We start from the raw sequence: 13155 nt of genomic DNA, 5'->3' as shown, positions 1-13155 counted from the left end.
CCCAGGGGCGACAGCCTCGTGGAGAACGTTGCGTTCTCCGGCGAGACGCAACTTGATGACTGCATATAGTCGGGTAGCAAGAGGGCCCTGCGTGGCACCCTGCTACCTGCGCCGGTGCTTTAATAAAGTTCACTTCTCTCTCTCTCGTACTTTCAGTGCTTTGTCAAATGCATTGCAAGGATAGCGCAGCCCCTCACATGCTTTGTGAAAAAAAACAACAAACGAACAAAGAAAAAAGTTCGGCAGGTCCCACGTACCGTGGGAATCAATTTAATGCGAAGCATGCGGCGGGAAGGTGACTGTAGCGTAATTTTTACATTGAGCGAAACGTTACGAAATGACGCTAAGGATAGGCGCAAATGGTATAAACACCCACATAATGTTGAAGAGTCGCACCTGATTTATGTGACCAGTCGTTTACACTTGCTTAATTATGGCAAAAGCAATATAGGTATTACCAGCACCAGACGCGGTAAGCCGATGTGTAATGCTTATTCTTGTCCGTTATGATGGAGAACGCACGGACGTTTCTCGAAACCGTGTGCATGTGTGGAAGGGGTTCTTGACAGCTCTCACGAATATGGCGGTGAGCGCAATGTCTCTTATTGTGATTTATGTGCGAAATGCACACCTCGCTGATACCGCTGCTTGTCCGTGTGTGTTCTGTGTCTGGTGGCCGGCGAAGTGGGATGCGGCCTACGTTGTTGCGCATCGCCGTGTTATACGTGCCCACGCCTCCGCACCTGCAATGAAGCCACTTGCGTGGACGACACAGTGGGCTTATCACTCCAGGTTTCAGAAAAACTAACACGCCAGTTTCTGTGAGCACAGCGTCCTTTTCGACGTCGTGCGCGTCCGCGTGCACAGGTTAATCTGACATGACGCCTGTATTATAGGAGTACATATGCACTGTTTACTGCTTTGCTATAAGGTTAGATAGCCAGCACCACAACCAAAATACACGTCGCACCGACATTACGCCTGCATAAGGTGTTTTTCCAAAGCAGTTTTTATACCTGGCGTGGATTTGTGGCAGCATACCTGACTGCCACGTACAATGCTTACGTTCGATTCCTGCTGGGATCCAAATTTTTATTCTTTGCACTCGTCGGGTCAACGCTGCCGATGTCGGTTTTTCTGAACGCTCTCGCCTTCAAGTAACCAATGTCTCTTCTCGCCGTTCCTGGGTAGACATAAACTTTCAATCACCTGTGGCGCATACCCATAGGCTTCCAAAGCAACGTCGAGCGGCGCCACTGTTCTTCTCGCAACTGGAGGCATCCACGGCCACAACGATCCGAGAGGTCTGCAGGTGCAGAGCTCTCAGATTGCATCTGTGGTGCGTCACAGCGCGACTATATATTGCTGACTAGCAGTGCTCGGGCCGATTGAGGAGCGCATGCATGCACGTGTCCTTGCAGCCACCGCTGCCTAATCCGACGACAATATGTCTTCGCGGGCAGCGGTTGCCCCCAGTGACGCATAGCTCGGCCGCGCGAGCGTCGCGCCCGAACTTGACCTTGGGTTCTCTATTGGGTGCGAGATCCAGCGGAGTCGCCGCCTGGCGACTACTGGCTGAAGCGCGCCTAGTGTGGCTTGCTCCCTGCGTCGTCTGCTAGCCACGGAGTGTTTGCACGTGCGCGTACGTCAGGCACGTTCTCAAAAGGCGGTTTGTTGTGTTAGATTAGCGCGAGTTTAACTACTTGTACGTATACCTAACATGGTGTAAAGAAGCAAATGGGCTTGCTCGGCTGCATAAGCATTGTAATAAGATCAGTGAGTGCGACTTTCGAGAGGGCTGTGTATTGGTGTTGTACCCTTCGTTCGCCAGAATCATTTCAGTATTGCTGCCGCTTTCTGGTTCAAGCACATTGTAAAGTGCGCTTGGCATAGTCCCATACATGAGGAGCATTAAATAGTGTGTGAATGCAGCGTTTTACCGACTCGGCGGGGAACAAAAACGAGGCTCTAGGCCATGCACTTTCACGTTGTTGTTAGGTGTATACTGTGGCGCTGTAGTTCATCAGTGATGCGTTGAGGTTTAGTTGTGCTTAAGATGTCCTTTATTGTGTGGTCGTGGTCCCACTACAGCGAAATATTTCTATCAACTCAAGTCTGACACTTCGGTACTAAAACTGTCCCCTAAAAAAAAAGCAGACAATGGAATGACACGGCAGTGATAAAACGGAGTTGCCACGCGCAATTTCAACTTGGGGCGAAATTTATGCAGAACCGCCTATCTGCTTAGATTTAGGTACGCTTTGACGAACCCAGATGTTCAAAATTAATCCCGACGGTATGCCTTACAATTATGTTGTATAATTTCCCGCAAAACCTCATTCTTTTTTTTTCACATTATCTTAAGCGTTTGTGTGGAGTTGTTATAAATTGACGGACGGCAACGGAAATTATTAGTCTGAAAAAAAAGAAAGACACCTATTTCATAAAGTAACCAGACCTTTGTTGCATCACTGCCGTGCACGTAATCAGTCGATGAAAGCTCTGTGCTGAACTCTTACCTTTTTATTCTGTTACTTGAGCAAAAACAAGTACGTACGCGTTGAACGTCTCCGTGACTCTAAAGCTCTGTCGATCATGTAATTTTCCTCACCAAGCTTATCAACTGTCCTCCATTTCATGGAGAACTGAAAAAAAATGCGTAGGCGTATTCGCGCGAACAGTGCTGTTAACTCAGTGCACAGGAATATGGGCTGGTATGCAAATGAACTAGAAGTAAACACTTAAGTAGTTCAGTCGTGCTACAGCAGTGCTTAGTACACAGAACACAAGCTCAACACGTACAGAGAAAACAGCAAAAAAATTACACCATCTCCCGCTAAAGGGGACCATGAGGCGATGCGAAGCCGGAGCACTTGCATGATCTCGTTCCGTTGGCGTTCGTTGGGCATGCTACCGACCTCGCGTCGTGGAACGCGAAGAGGGACGCTACGCGCGTCGTATCTTCCATCTAGCCTGGCCGTTAATTCTCACAGGGCGAGCGGGGAACGCGGTCGACAGGCGGGCGAGAGGGGGCAGCGTAGGAGAGGAGAGAGAAGGGGAGGGGACGCGCATGCGCTCGAGCTCATCGCGGCGTTGCGCAGGAGAGAATTTCGGCATGTCTAACCCGCGATTCAGAGGAAGAGTGGAAAGGGGGAGGGGAGAGGGGTATGGGAGAGGGGTAGGGCGAGGGGAGATGGGAGAGGGAAAGTGGAGAGGGGGAATAGAGGGTGAGTTGAGTGGAGGTGTGTGGAGAGGGTATGCGCATGCGCAGTAAGGGTGGTCACGCCGCACACCAACGGATTGAGCTCGGCCTTAAGATACTTCACACCTAAAAGCGTCATATAGTTCGTAAGCGAAGACTGTCATCCAGGGCGAGCGTCCCTTTCATCGGCAGATTGTGTTTCTCTCAAGTGAATTAGTAACGTTGGATGATCTTCGTGCATCAATTCAACAATGAAGAGGGTATATACTACCAGTAAGCTGCAGTCAACGCATTTCATTCGCTGATAATCGGCTCAAACAACTCAAAACGAAGCGCCGCTCTGTGCATTTGTATACGTGCTCCCGACCCCCTCTCCACACTAACGCGGCAACGGTGCTGTCACCTATAGGTCGATCTCGCGGCCAATATACCACGGCCTGTGGTAAACGGGTATGTTCCACAGGTGTCTGGAGGCAAAGGTTTGTTCATGACATGCATATCATGATTTTTATGTTATGACATAACATTTGTGTTCGTCATATAGTCATGTTCTACCATATCAATTTTGGTATACGTCCCAATAACGAAACAGCCAGGAGAGTACAAAGTCGTAGGCGGATAGATAGATAGATAGATAGATAGATAGATAGATAGATAGATAGATAGATAGATAGATAGATAGATAGATAGATAGATAGATAGATAGATAGATAGATAGATAGATAGATACGACCAAAGCCGCAGAAGTTCGCAAAGAACTGCTTCGCATTTAAAAGAACTCACAGGGTCCCTCATGCATTTGGCTAACCCGACTCGAAGGCAAAAGCCGTCTTTTTTTTTTTTTCAGTCGTTGTGTTGATTCATACCCGTTTCTAATAAACATTGAGTAATTCCTGAATGTAACGCGGACTCAAAAAAGCAGTTTCGAATAAAAAATGAGCCAAGTCCTGCACCAGCTTGAATCAAACTGGGCCAGATGGATTGAGACAGTATTGCGTCAACTATCGTGACCAAAACAACCAGCATGGCCACATCCAATCTGTTTCATTTGTGACCTAGTTGCATTGTCATCATGCTTTCGCTCCACAAGTGCTTTTTCTTGGGCTAGTTGGTACTTACTAAGGGAGGATGGTATTTTAGGGTCAAACTTGAATGGAAAGAGCAAGGGGCTGACTTTCCTGTCATGCCCGTCGGTTAGTGCCTCTTTTTGAGTTTTGCGCAGCGTGTCCTTCTTTCGCTCCAAGACGGTATATGATAGAAGATAACGGATATCAAGTTATTCGGCACCGATCTATTCCCCGAAGAAGAAGAAGTGATCCCAAACGGCGCTGCACAAAAGCATATTTAGCTAAATTCTGCCTACTTGAAAAATGTCATTGCCGATAATTGGTGCATCAATTCAATGTATTAGTTCACTATAGCTTCTACAATTACACATTAAAGAAAATATTGGAAAAATTGACCCCCTACGCAGCCAATCTCCTGCATGGGGTATGAGCCATTTTCGGAGGAAAATAACAACGGATGCCAGGTACATGAAAACGCTGCTGACTGTGCAGGACATGCGCCTTTTGCCAGGAAGGACCACTCGCTCTACAAATCTAGTCATCCCCATTACGCCCACGAAACACAGAACGGTGCTGAATAAAGCCCAAGATGATGTTAATCTTTTGGCGATATATTGCTATAGCGTGCATTCGCTGCCATTTAAACTACTTTTTTTGTAGCGAACTCAAGTCCAATGAAATGTTCCAACTATGAGAGCCAAATCCAAATATTACTCCTGAATACCGATGATACAGGGCTGTATATATTTTAGCCGCAATATAGGTTTGAAGTATTTTGGTGACAGAAGCACACCGGTGAAAAATTTTTGAATCAGGCCCGACTATATTGTCCGTACCAAACGACTGCGTTTTTCAAAGTTTCACTTAAAGTGAACTTAGCGTTTTTTAGGGAAAAAATGCCACTACTTGAGTAATAATGGTCGTTGTCGTTTTTTGTTCGACGCGCTGTGAAAGCGAATTTTGTTGAAGTACAGTTATCATGGTGACTACAAGACGCGAGCGATAAAACATAAATGAGATGTTCTGTGAGAATCGGCTTCAAATGTGTGTTTTCATCGAGGTTTTCCCACGGCACTAAGCAGACATTTGGAAGCTTACAGCGCAGAACCGATTCAGCTGCGCACATGTTCATCGCTATCTACGCCCCCCCCCCCCCCCACCCCCCATGAAAGCGCGTAAATGTCGATGAAGAGCATTGTAAATAAGAATACGCAGAAATGAAGACGACTGGTTGGCTACGACGCATGATAACAACACTCATACCATCAAACAGCGACGATGAAGAGAAGAACCTCACACGATGAAAATATAGTCAGGGCACTGAATTAACAAAGGCTAAAGGTACTCAGTGGAACTTCGACGACATGGCTACAGGTGAATGAAAACAAAGCAGTGAGAATAGCAGTGGCATAAGCGCGCGCACTGTTCTCTATTAGGGGGGGGGGGGCAGTTTGAAAGTAGCGCTCACCCCCCCCCCCCCCTGTTGGGGGAGTCCTCATGAAAACGAGAGAGAGAGAGAACACTTTTATTTGTGCAGGCCTCAAGGATCATCCTCGTTGGGAGCAGCCCTTAGTTCAGGGCCCCGTTGGCTCGCGCCACACCACGCGCCCGCTGGATCAGCCGACGCTGCTCCTGCGGCTCTGAGCTGGTCAGCGCAGTCTCCCAGGAGGATTGTGAGGGTGAAGGAATAGGGTGGCAGCCCGGTGGTTGTGGACATTGATACACCGTGGGCTTCGCTCCACAATAGGGGCAGTATGAGGGATATTGTGTGGGGTGGAAGGGATGAAGGATGTAAAGACAGGGGAATGAATTAGGCTGAAACCGCCGCTAGGCAACAGCGTCCTCTCGGTTGAGTGATTTGTGTGGTGGTGGGAAGTACATACGGCTTTGTCGGTAAGGCTGTAGCGTTTCAGTGTACTGGTTCTGTTGGTGCATCGTATCGGTTGGGCAGCGCTTCCGATGGCGCCCGGTTTGTGAGCTGTCGAGCTACCGCATTAGAGCGTTCATTGCCGTGGAGAGAGGCGTGAGCTCCGATGGATACACAAAAGAAATGGAAGCGATAACGTGCTTAGCACAAAGCCCGACCATTGCTCCCCGTCTTTCCGGGGGTACAGGTGGGAAGTAAACAGTGCTTTGAATGTAACATCCGGGGTCCTTTGTTGCCATTAATGTGAAAAGAAACATGCGTAGCCATAACCCTTCGCATTAAAAAAAATGGCGCACAAGGTCCGACTGATTAAACGTATGGGGCAGAATTGGCGCCCCCGTTAGATGATTAGAGCGGGTGCCCCCTCCCTCCCCCCTCCTCCCCCGTGCGCACTCCTATGGACGGCAAAGCCGCAGCATCGTGACGAACATTGACGTATGCGTGCTAAATGTGACTGAAAGTTTGTAACTGAACAGTTACGGTGATACATGGCGACGCCATCACTATGCAGAGGTGGGAATTGAGGGTCGTCTACTGTGTAACGGCGATGATACGACAGGTATCAAATGACGGCTCAGAAAGGACGGTGCTCAAGTAGATACGACTGCTAACGACGGTAGCGTGAAGAGAAGGGGGATTATATCGCAGCAGTCAGGACGAAGGTATGACGATGACGGTTGTAAGATGGCTGCGCGATCACAAGCAGTGTCTTAGCGAGGTGACGACTACCAGAGTGAAGGCGCCAGCAGGACGACGCTATGACAACAAAATGGAGGACAACAATGACATGAAGAGAATGAAGTGAATATAGACCAAGGACCGCAGCCATTGACATGCGCGGGGTTGCTCATAAGGGGGAGGGGTGTAAGTTCCCCCTCCTCCGGCATATTGGTCCAGGCCGAAAGAAACGAGGCTTTGTATGGGATGAAAAAATGAAAATTAAATGATGACGTATTTCTCACAACGGCCTGTCTTTGGCACCCGGCTTTCCAGAGGCAAAAGGTGGGAAGCAATTGGAATGCAACATCAGGGGTGCAAGATTATCTTAAAAAACCTACATGGTCATAACACTGCACTTGGTACAATGATGATAAAGGTCCGACTGATTAAAGGCATCGAGTAGATTCAGCGCCCTATTCGATGATTAAGGAGTGCATAGTTGTGCGAAAAGTTGAAGATGTGTCTTTAACAATAAAAATTGTATTTGTTTTTGAACTTCAAGATGAAGAAAGGAGCCGACAGATGGATACACGTTATAGGTTTCAAAACAGTAGAAAGTGCCTCAGATCAGGCTGGCCGACGTTTCGATAGGGGCAAGATGGTAAGTTGGGCCAACTGGATTACGTTCATAATTGAAAATTTTGTTGAAGCGCACCAATGTAAGCGCAAGCGCTGTCCTTGTCAGCCTCTTCTGTCCGTCTGTTCTTTGGTGCGCTTCAACAAAATTTTCAAATCGATAGGGGACCTATCTTTGACAAAGGTGCCTTGTCATCCCTGGCGTGTTAGTTTTAAGGGGTTAGTAATGACGTCATGTCCAGCGGTGGCGCGTCTGTTGCTGTTGGTAATTTCTGCCTGGAAAGAGAGAAACTCGAAAGCCGAGGAGTGTAGCCCTTGCCACATTTCAAGAGAGTTTGCAAACACGTTCGGGTCTGCCGTGTCAGAGTTAAAAGAAGCTGCAAAGAAGGAAAAAAAAGAGAAAAAAGGAAAGGGGGGGGGGTACAACCAAGCGAGAGGGCGAGTGCAGCCATCACGAAGAGCTGCAGAAGGTTGTGAGGAAGGAAACTGCAGGCGGGGAGAAAAACCGGGCGGCTTACGTTTAAATGTCCGCCAAGAAGCTGCAGAAGGTGGTGGGGAAGGCAGCTACAAACGAAAAAAAAAAGGAGGTACTCGGGCGGCGTACGTTTAAAATTCCGCCTGCCTACTTTAAGTGAAATTGAAAGGGTTGCCTGAAAAGCTCCTGCTTAATGGGTGAAGTAATTGGCTGGCATATGCATCCAGTGTCGTCGGTGGCTTCCAAAAATTGGACGCCCGTCAACTAAGAAGGAAAAAAAGAAGGGAAAAGAAAAAAGAAGGAAAAAGGAAGGAGGGGCGGCCGCGGGGGAACAATCGGAATAAGACTCGTAGAACTTCCTGAGAAGGCGAGGGCTGTGACAATGCTGGGGGGGGGGGGGTGATTCTTAAAAGGAAGAAGGAAATGAAAATGAAAATTGGGTGTAGAGTGCACGATAACTGTCTCTCAAGTGAGGACACCTCAACCGATACACTCACGGGGGACTGGGGATTGAAGGGACAGTGAGAGTGAAAAGAGATGGTAAAAGAAAAAAAAAGAAAAAAAAAGGAGAAAGGTATGAGTGGAAAAAAAAAGGTGAGGGGGGGGAGGAGAACGGGCGTCCGAGTCACCGTGGTGAGCGGCTAGAAAATTCGTTCGACTAGGCCGGCATCCTCGAGAAAAGCGAGTAGGGCCGCAAGGGCTGATCGGCGACGGTGCACGTGGCCGGTGGGATGGAGCAAGTCCTGTAGGGTCGCACACGGCAGTCCGACGAGTCGGTACTTCATGACGAGCCGCTTCCGCGCGGTGTTGAGAGAAGGGCAGTCAAACAATAGGTGGCACAGGGTTTCGATCGCGCCACAATCGGTGCAGTTCGGTGCAGCGGCGCCGCGAAGACGATGCCTGCGTTCCGCGGGCCACACTGACCCGGTCCTCAGGGCAAGAAGAAGCGCGCGCTCGCGGCGAGTGAAACCAGTGGCTGGGATGGGAGGAGCGGTGTGTCCGGATGCTGGGCAGAAGCGGCCTTTGGAGCGCGGAAAGGGGAAAGGAAACCGTGGCTCGGAGTCACTAGAAAATGAAAACATCTTAAGAGTATAATATCTACACGTATGTGCACATTTATACATGCAAGATTAAGAGATATTAAAAACGAATATTTATGGTGTATTATGGGAGCTGCTCGGGATTTTATTTTGCGAATAGGTTAAGGTTTTTGAAAGCTGAGCGTACTTCATGTCTCTTAATATTATAGGAATCATGCTATGGCTTTTAATGATTCCAAATTACCAGGTGCTAGATTTATTCCTGATGGGTGTAGCGATTGAAATTTGTGTATCAAACACGATTCAATGTATTTCCTCTCACGTGGTGACCGGAAGTTTGTTTGTAGAATGTAAAGTTTGGCTTGATCGAAATTGTGGTCTTATTGATTGAAGTGGTTGGCTACTGTTTTTAGTAAGTTGTGCTTTGTGTCTGCGTGGTGGCCGTTCAGTCTTACATGAATTGGTTGTCCAATTTCGCCTATGTACAGTTTTTTACAGGTGGCACACTCAATGCAGTAGATCAGGTTGTTTGAGGTGCACGTGAAGTTCGATGTTACCTTGCGAAGGTAATTGGATGCTGTGCTTTTTACGTTGGTGGCTGGCTGTTTGCACGTAGAACATCTTGGACGCCCACAGGGTCCAGACGTTTGTGTAGTTCTTGTTGCGAGTTTTGCATGCACGAACATATCTTTAAAATTGGCGTTGCGTCTGTAGGCAACATTAGGCGGTTTGGGGAAGATTTTTTTAAGTTTCTGGTTGGTTGATAGAATCGGATAGTATTTCGCGAGGATGTTGTTTATGTTCGGAAGTGCGTTGGGAATTTTGTAGTGAGAAGAGGCGTTGTTGTTGTTGTGGTTTTAGGGCGTGGTTTGAGTGTCTCAGTGCGATCTAGTTTTAGTGCGTCCGTGTAAGCCTTATGAAGGAACGCGTTTGGATGGCTTCTGTTTGCTAGTGTTTCTTTTAGGGTAGTAAGTCTGTTTACGTAATCCTGATCCTCTACGCATATGCGACGTAACCTTGTTGCTTGGCTCCTGAAAATGCCCTGTTTACAATGTTTTGGGTGATGGCTAGTATAATCTAGGCATTGTTGCTTGTCAAATGGTTTTTTATACAGCGTTGTCTTTAATATACCATTCTCAAGATATATAGTTTTGCCGAGAAAGTTGATGCACTCAGCTGAGGTCTCGGACGTGAACTTTATTGTTGGATGAAAGGAGTTTAGGAATGATGTAAATTTAGCGAAATTGTCCCTGCCGCGACCCCATATTATAAGTATGTCATCAATGTACCGAAGGTATGTGTGAGGTTTGTCTGCGCAGCGAGCCAGGAAGTCTGTTTCCAGAATTCCCATGAATATGTTTGCATAAGTGGGTGCGAATGGGGTGCCCATGCTTCTTCCTTGTATTTGAAGGTAGTGATTTTCTTCAAATTCAAAATAGTTGTGTGATAGTACTAGTTCGAGTAATAATAAATATACTTCAGTAGAATGTTGTACATTATGTTGATTTAAAGCTTGCTTTATTGAGGTTAGGCCCTCTGGGATCGGGATATTCGTGTATAAAGCGGTAGCGTCTAGTGTGACGAGGATGGCGTTTTGTGGTAGTGTGCCTTTGCTATTAATCTCTTCTATTATTCGCAGTAGGTGTGGGGAGTCTTGAACAAATGACGAGAATGTCTTCGGAATGTCCCCGAGAAAGTGGTTAAGGAACTCGGAAAGGCTCTCGGTCGGGGTGTTGTTGTTTGATACTATTGGGCGCCCTGGAATATTGGCAGTGTATAATTCGGTGGATGGTATTTGTGAATTTTCGGGAGGAGGTAAATCCGCCCTGCTGCTTTGTTGCTTGGTTTCGGAAACTTGAATTTTGATGGAGTTATTAATTCAACAGCAAGAAGGGATCTAAGTGTGTTGGTGATTGTGAGTGTGTATTGTTCTGTTGGATCGTTGTCTAGTTTGCGGTAGTGTTCTGGGTTATTGAGTTGTCTGTAAGCCTCGTGCTTGTACTTCTGTGATGGCCAAATGACTATGCTTCCTCCCTTATCGGCTTCCTTGATGATAATGTCTTCGCGCGACTTGAGGTTAGAGATGATGCGACTCTGCGAATAAGTCATGTTCCTAGGCTTTTTAGATGATTTCGATTGATTAATGATTTCTGTAGTGATAGCTTTAAGATATAAGTCGAGTTCAATTGCCTGCTCTGGTTCGGGAGTCCAAGTACACTGAGCCCTGAGCGTTGTAGTACCTTTTTCTGCTCCATCGTTATCTGCAAAAAGGTGTCTAATGCGCATTCTTCGTGAAAATTTTGTGAGGTGTCTGTGTAGTTCGAATTCATCTATTGTGTTGTTGGTTGGACAAAAGTTTAGGCCCTTGCTAAGGACCCTTGTTTCCTCTAGACTTAATGATCTTGCAATGTCTACGACATTGGACTGCTCTATTTGTGTGATGTTAGCTGTGCTTGGTATTTCTCTGTTTGTATTGTCAGTTGTTAGCGGGACTAGGGTGGTTGTTCGGGAGGGTGTTCCTTGATTGGAAATCATTTTCTTATTCTGCTATTGCCTCAATTTTTTATTCTGTTTTTCTTTATATTGTTCTAGGTCCCTTTTTTCTTCGGTTGTTACAATTATGTTCTGGAGTTTTTGGTAAAATTCTTCGATTTGTTCTATGCAGTGGCTCTTGAGTATATTTAAGAGAGAAAATGAAGCGTTGTCTAGTGCTGTTTGCCAGTTATCTTGATACTGGGTGGAGAGAGTACCTGACGCGGGTGTCGCTTTCAGTTTTAGTCCTTTCGGAATTGTGTTGTTCTTTATGCAGTGCTTGTACGTGTTGAGGTGGCAGGTGTATTTGGTGAGTTTTTGGGTTAGTTTTCTAGCTTGTAAAAATTCAATGCGGCGTGTCTGGGCAGTAGTGATTTCAAGGGTTTGTCACTTGTTTGTCTTAGTGCGAGTGGACCGGCGTGTGTCCGCGCGTTCCGGTTTGGGAGCTGTTTGAACTTCTGGTTCGTTAGATTCGACGACTGTTGCGGCTTGGGTGTCTGTGTGCGGAGGTATGAGGGTGGGCGTATGCGTGACAACTTCGGTTGCGGATTTTGTTTCGTCGGTGTCGGTTGTGTCGGGTTCCTGGTGGTAGTGTGGAGGTGGGCATGTAATCTGTGTGGAAGGTTCGGCTGTGGCATAGGCGGAGAGTTTTCATTTTACCGGAGGGGGCGGGGGCCCGACTTGCTCTTACATATTTCTCTCTCACTCTCCCCATACACACACACATGTATATATATATATATATATATATATATATATATATATATATATATATATATAAACATATATATATATATATATATATATAGAGAGAGAGAGAGAGAGACAGGAGTCCAACTTCCAAATTAAGGAACTTAATATAACTTTAGTCTCTTAGGTGCCCGCGATATCATAATGAAGATCTGTAAGTGGAAGACCGTAGATTTATTTTTCAATTTGCACAAAGACATCGATCCACCTCGTAACTCTTAGCTCGAAGCGAAATTTTCGTTGGCCGCGTCGCGTAAAATCGATTCACGCAATGCGTGGGGTTAGGCTTTACTTTGTTAAAACATGCGCCACACATGAGACAGTAGGTTAATGCTATCACGGGAAGCTTTAATTATATGCCAGTAAGTTCAATTCAAGATGGCCGAAAGTAATTCTGAGATGGTAGCAAATACCATTTGCTACCACAACACCTTGTGCGAAGCTGCGGTCATGTATCTGGACGAGTAATGGAGTTGATCATTGCTGGCCGAACTTTTAGTAAAACCCTTTACTGATAAATCAAAACTGCGTAAAATCTTTTCTCGGCACTTTTATAAGCAGGCATGTCGAAGGGTACCAATATGTAGGCAACCAAGAAATTACCCGTTTTATTGCGATAGCAATTATATGGACAGTCTCGCCTGGATTTTGCCGTCGCCTTCGCCGCCGTCATGCACCGTGTATGTATAAGTATGTATATATATATATATAAAAGCCCCAAAGAAAAATAATTCAGAAAAATGCTTCCGAGGCGCGGAATCGAACCAGGGACCTCTTCCTCCGCAGCGAGTGGCGGTAGCCACTACGCCACGAAACGCAGACCCGCCACGTAGGTAACGGCGAGCGTTATATACACGCCCTTTACC

The sequence above is a fragment of the Rhipicephalus sanguineus genome, chromosome 2, assembly GCF_013339695.2.
Source record: "Rhipicephalus sanguineus isolate Rsan-2018 chromosome 2, BIME_Rsan_1.4, whole genome shotgun sequence".
Lineage (NCBI taxonomy): Eukaryota > Metazoa > Arthropoda > Arachnida > Ixodida > Ixodidae > Rhipicephalus > Rhipicephalus sanguineus.
This window is presented reverse-complemented; position numbering follows the sequence as displayed.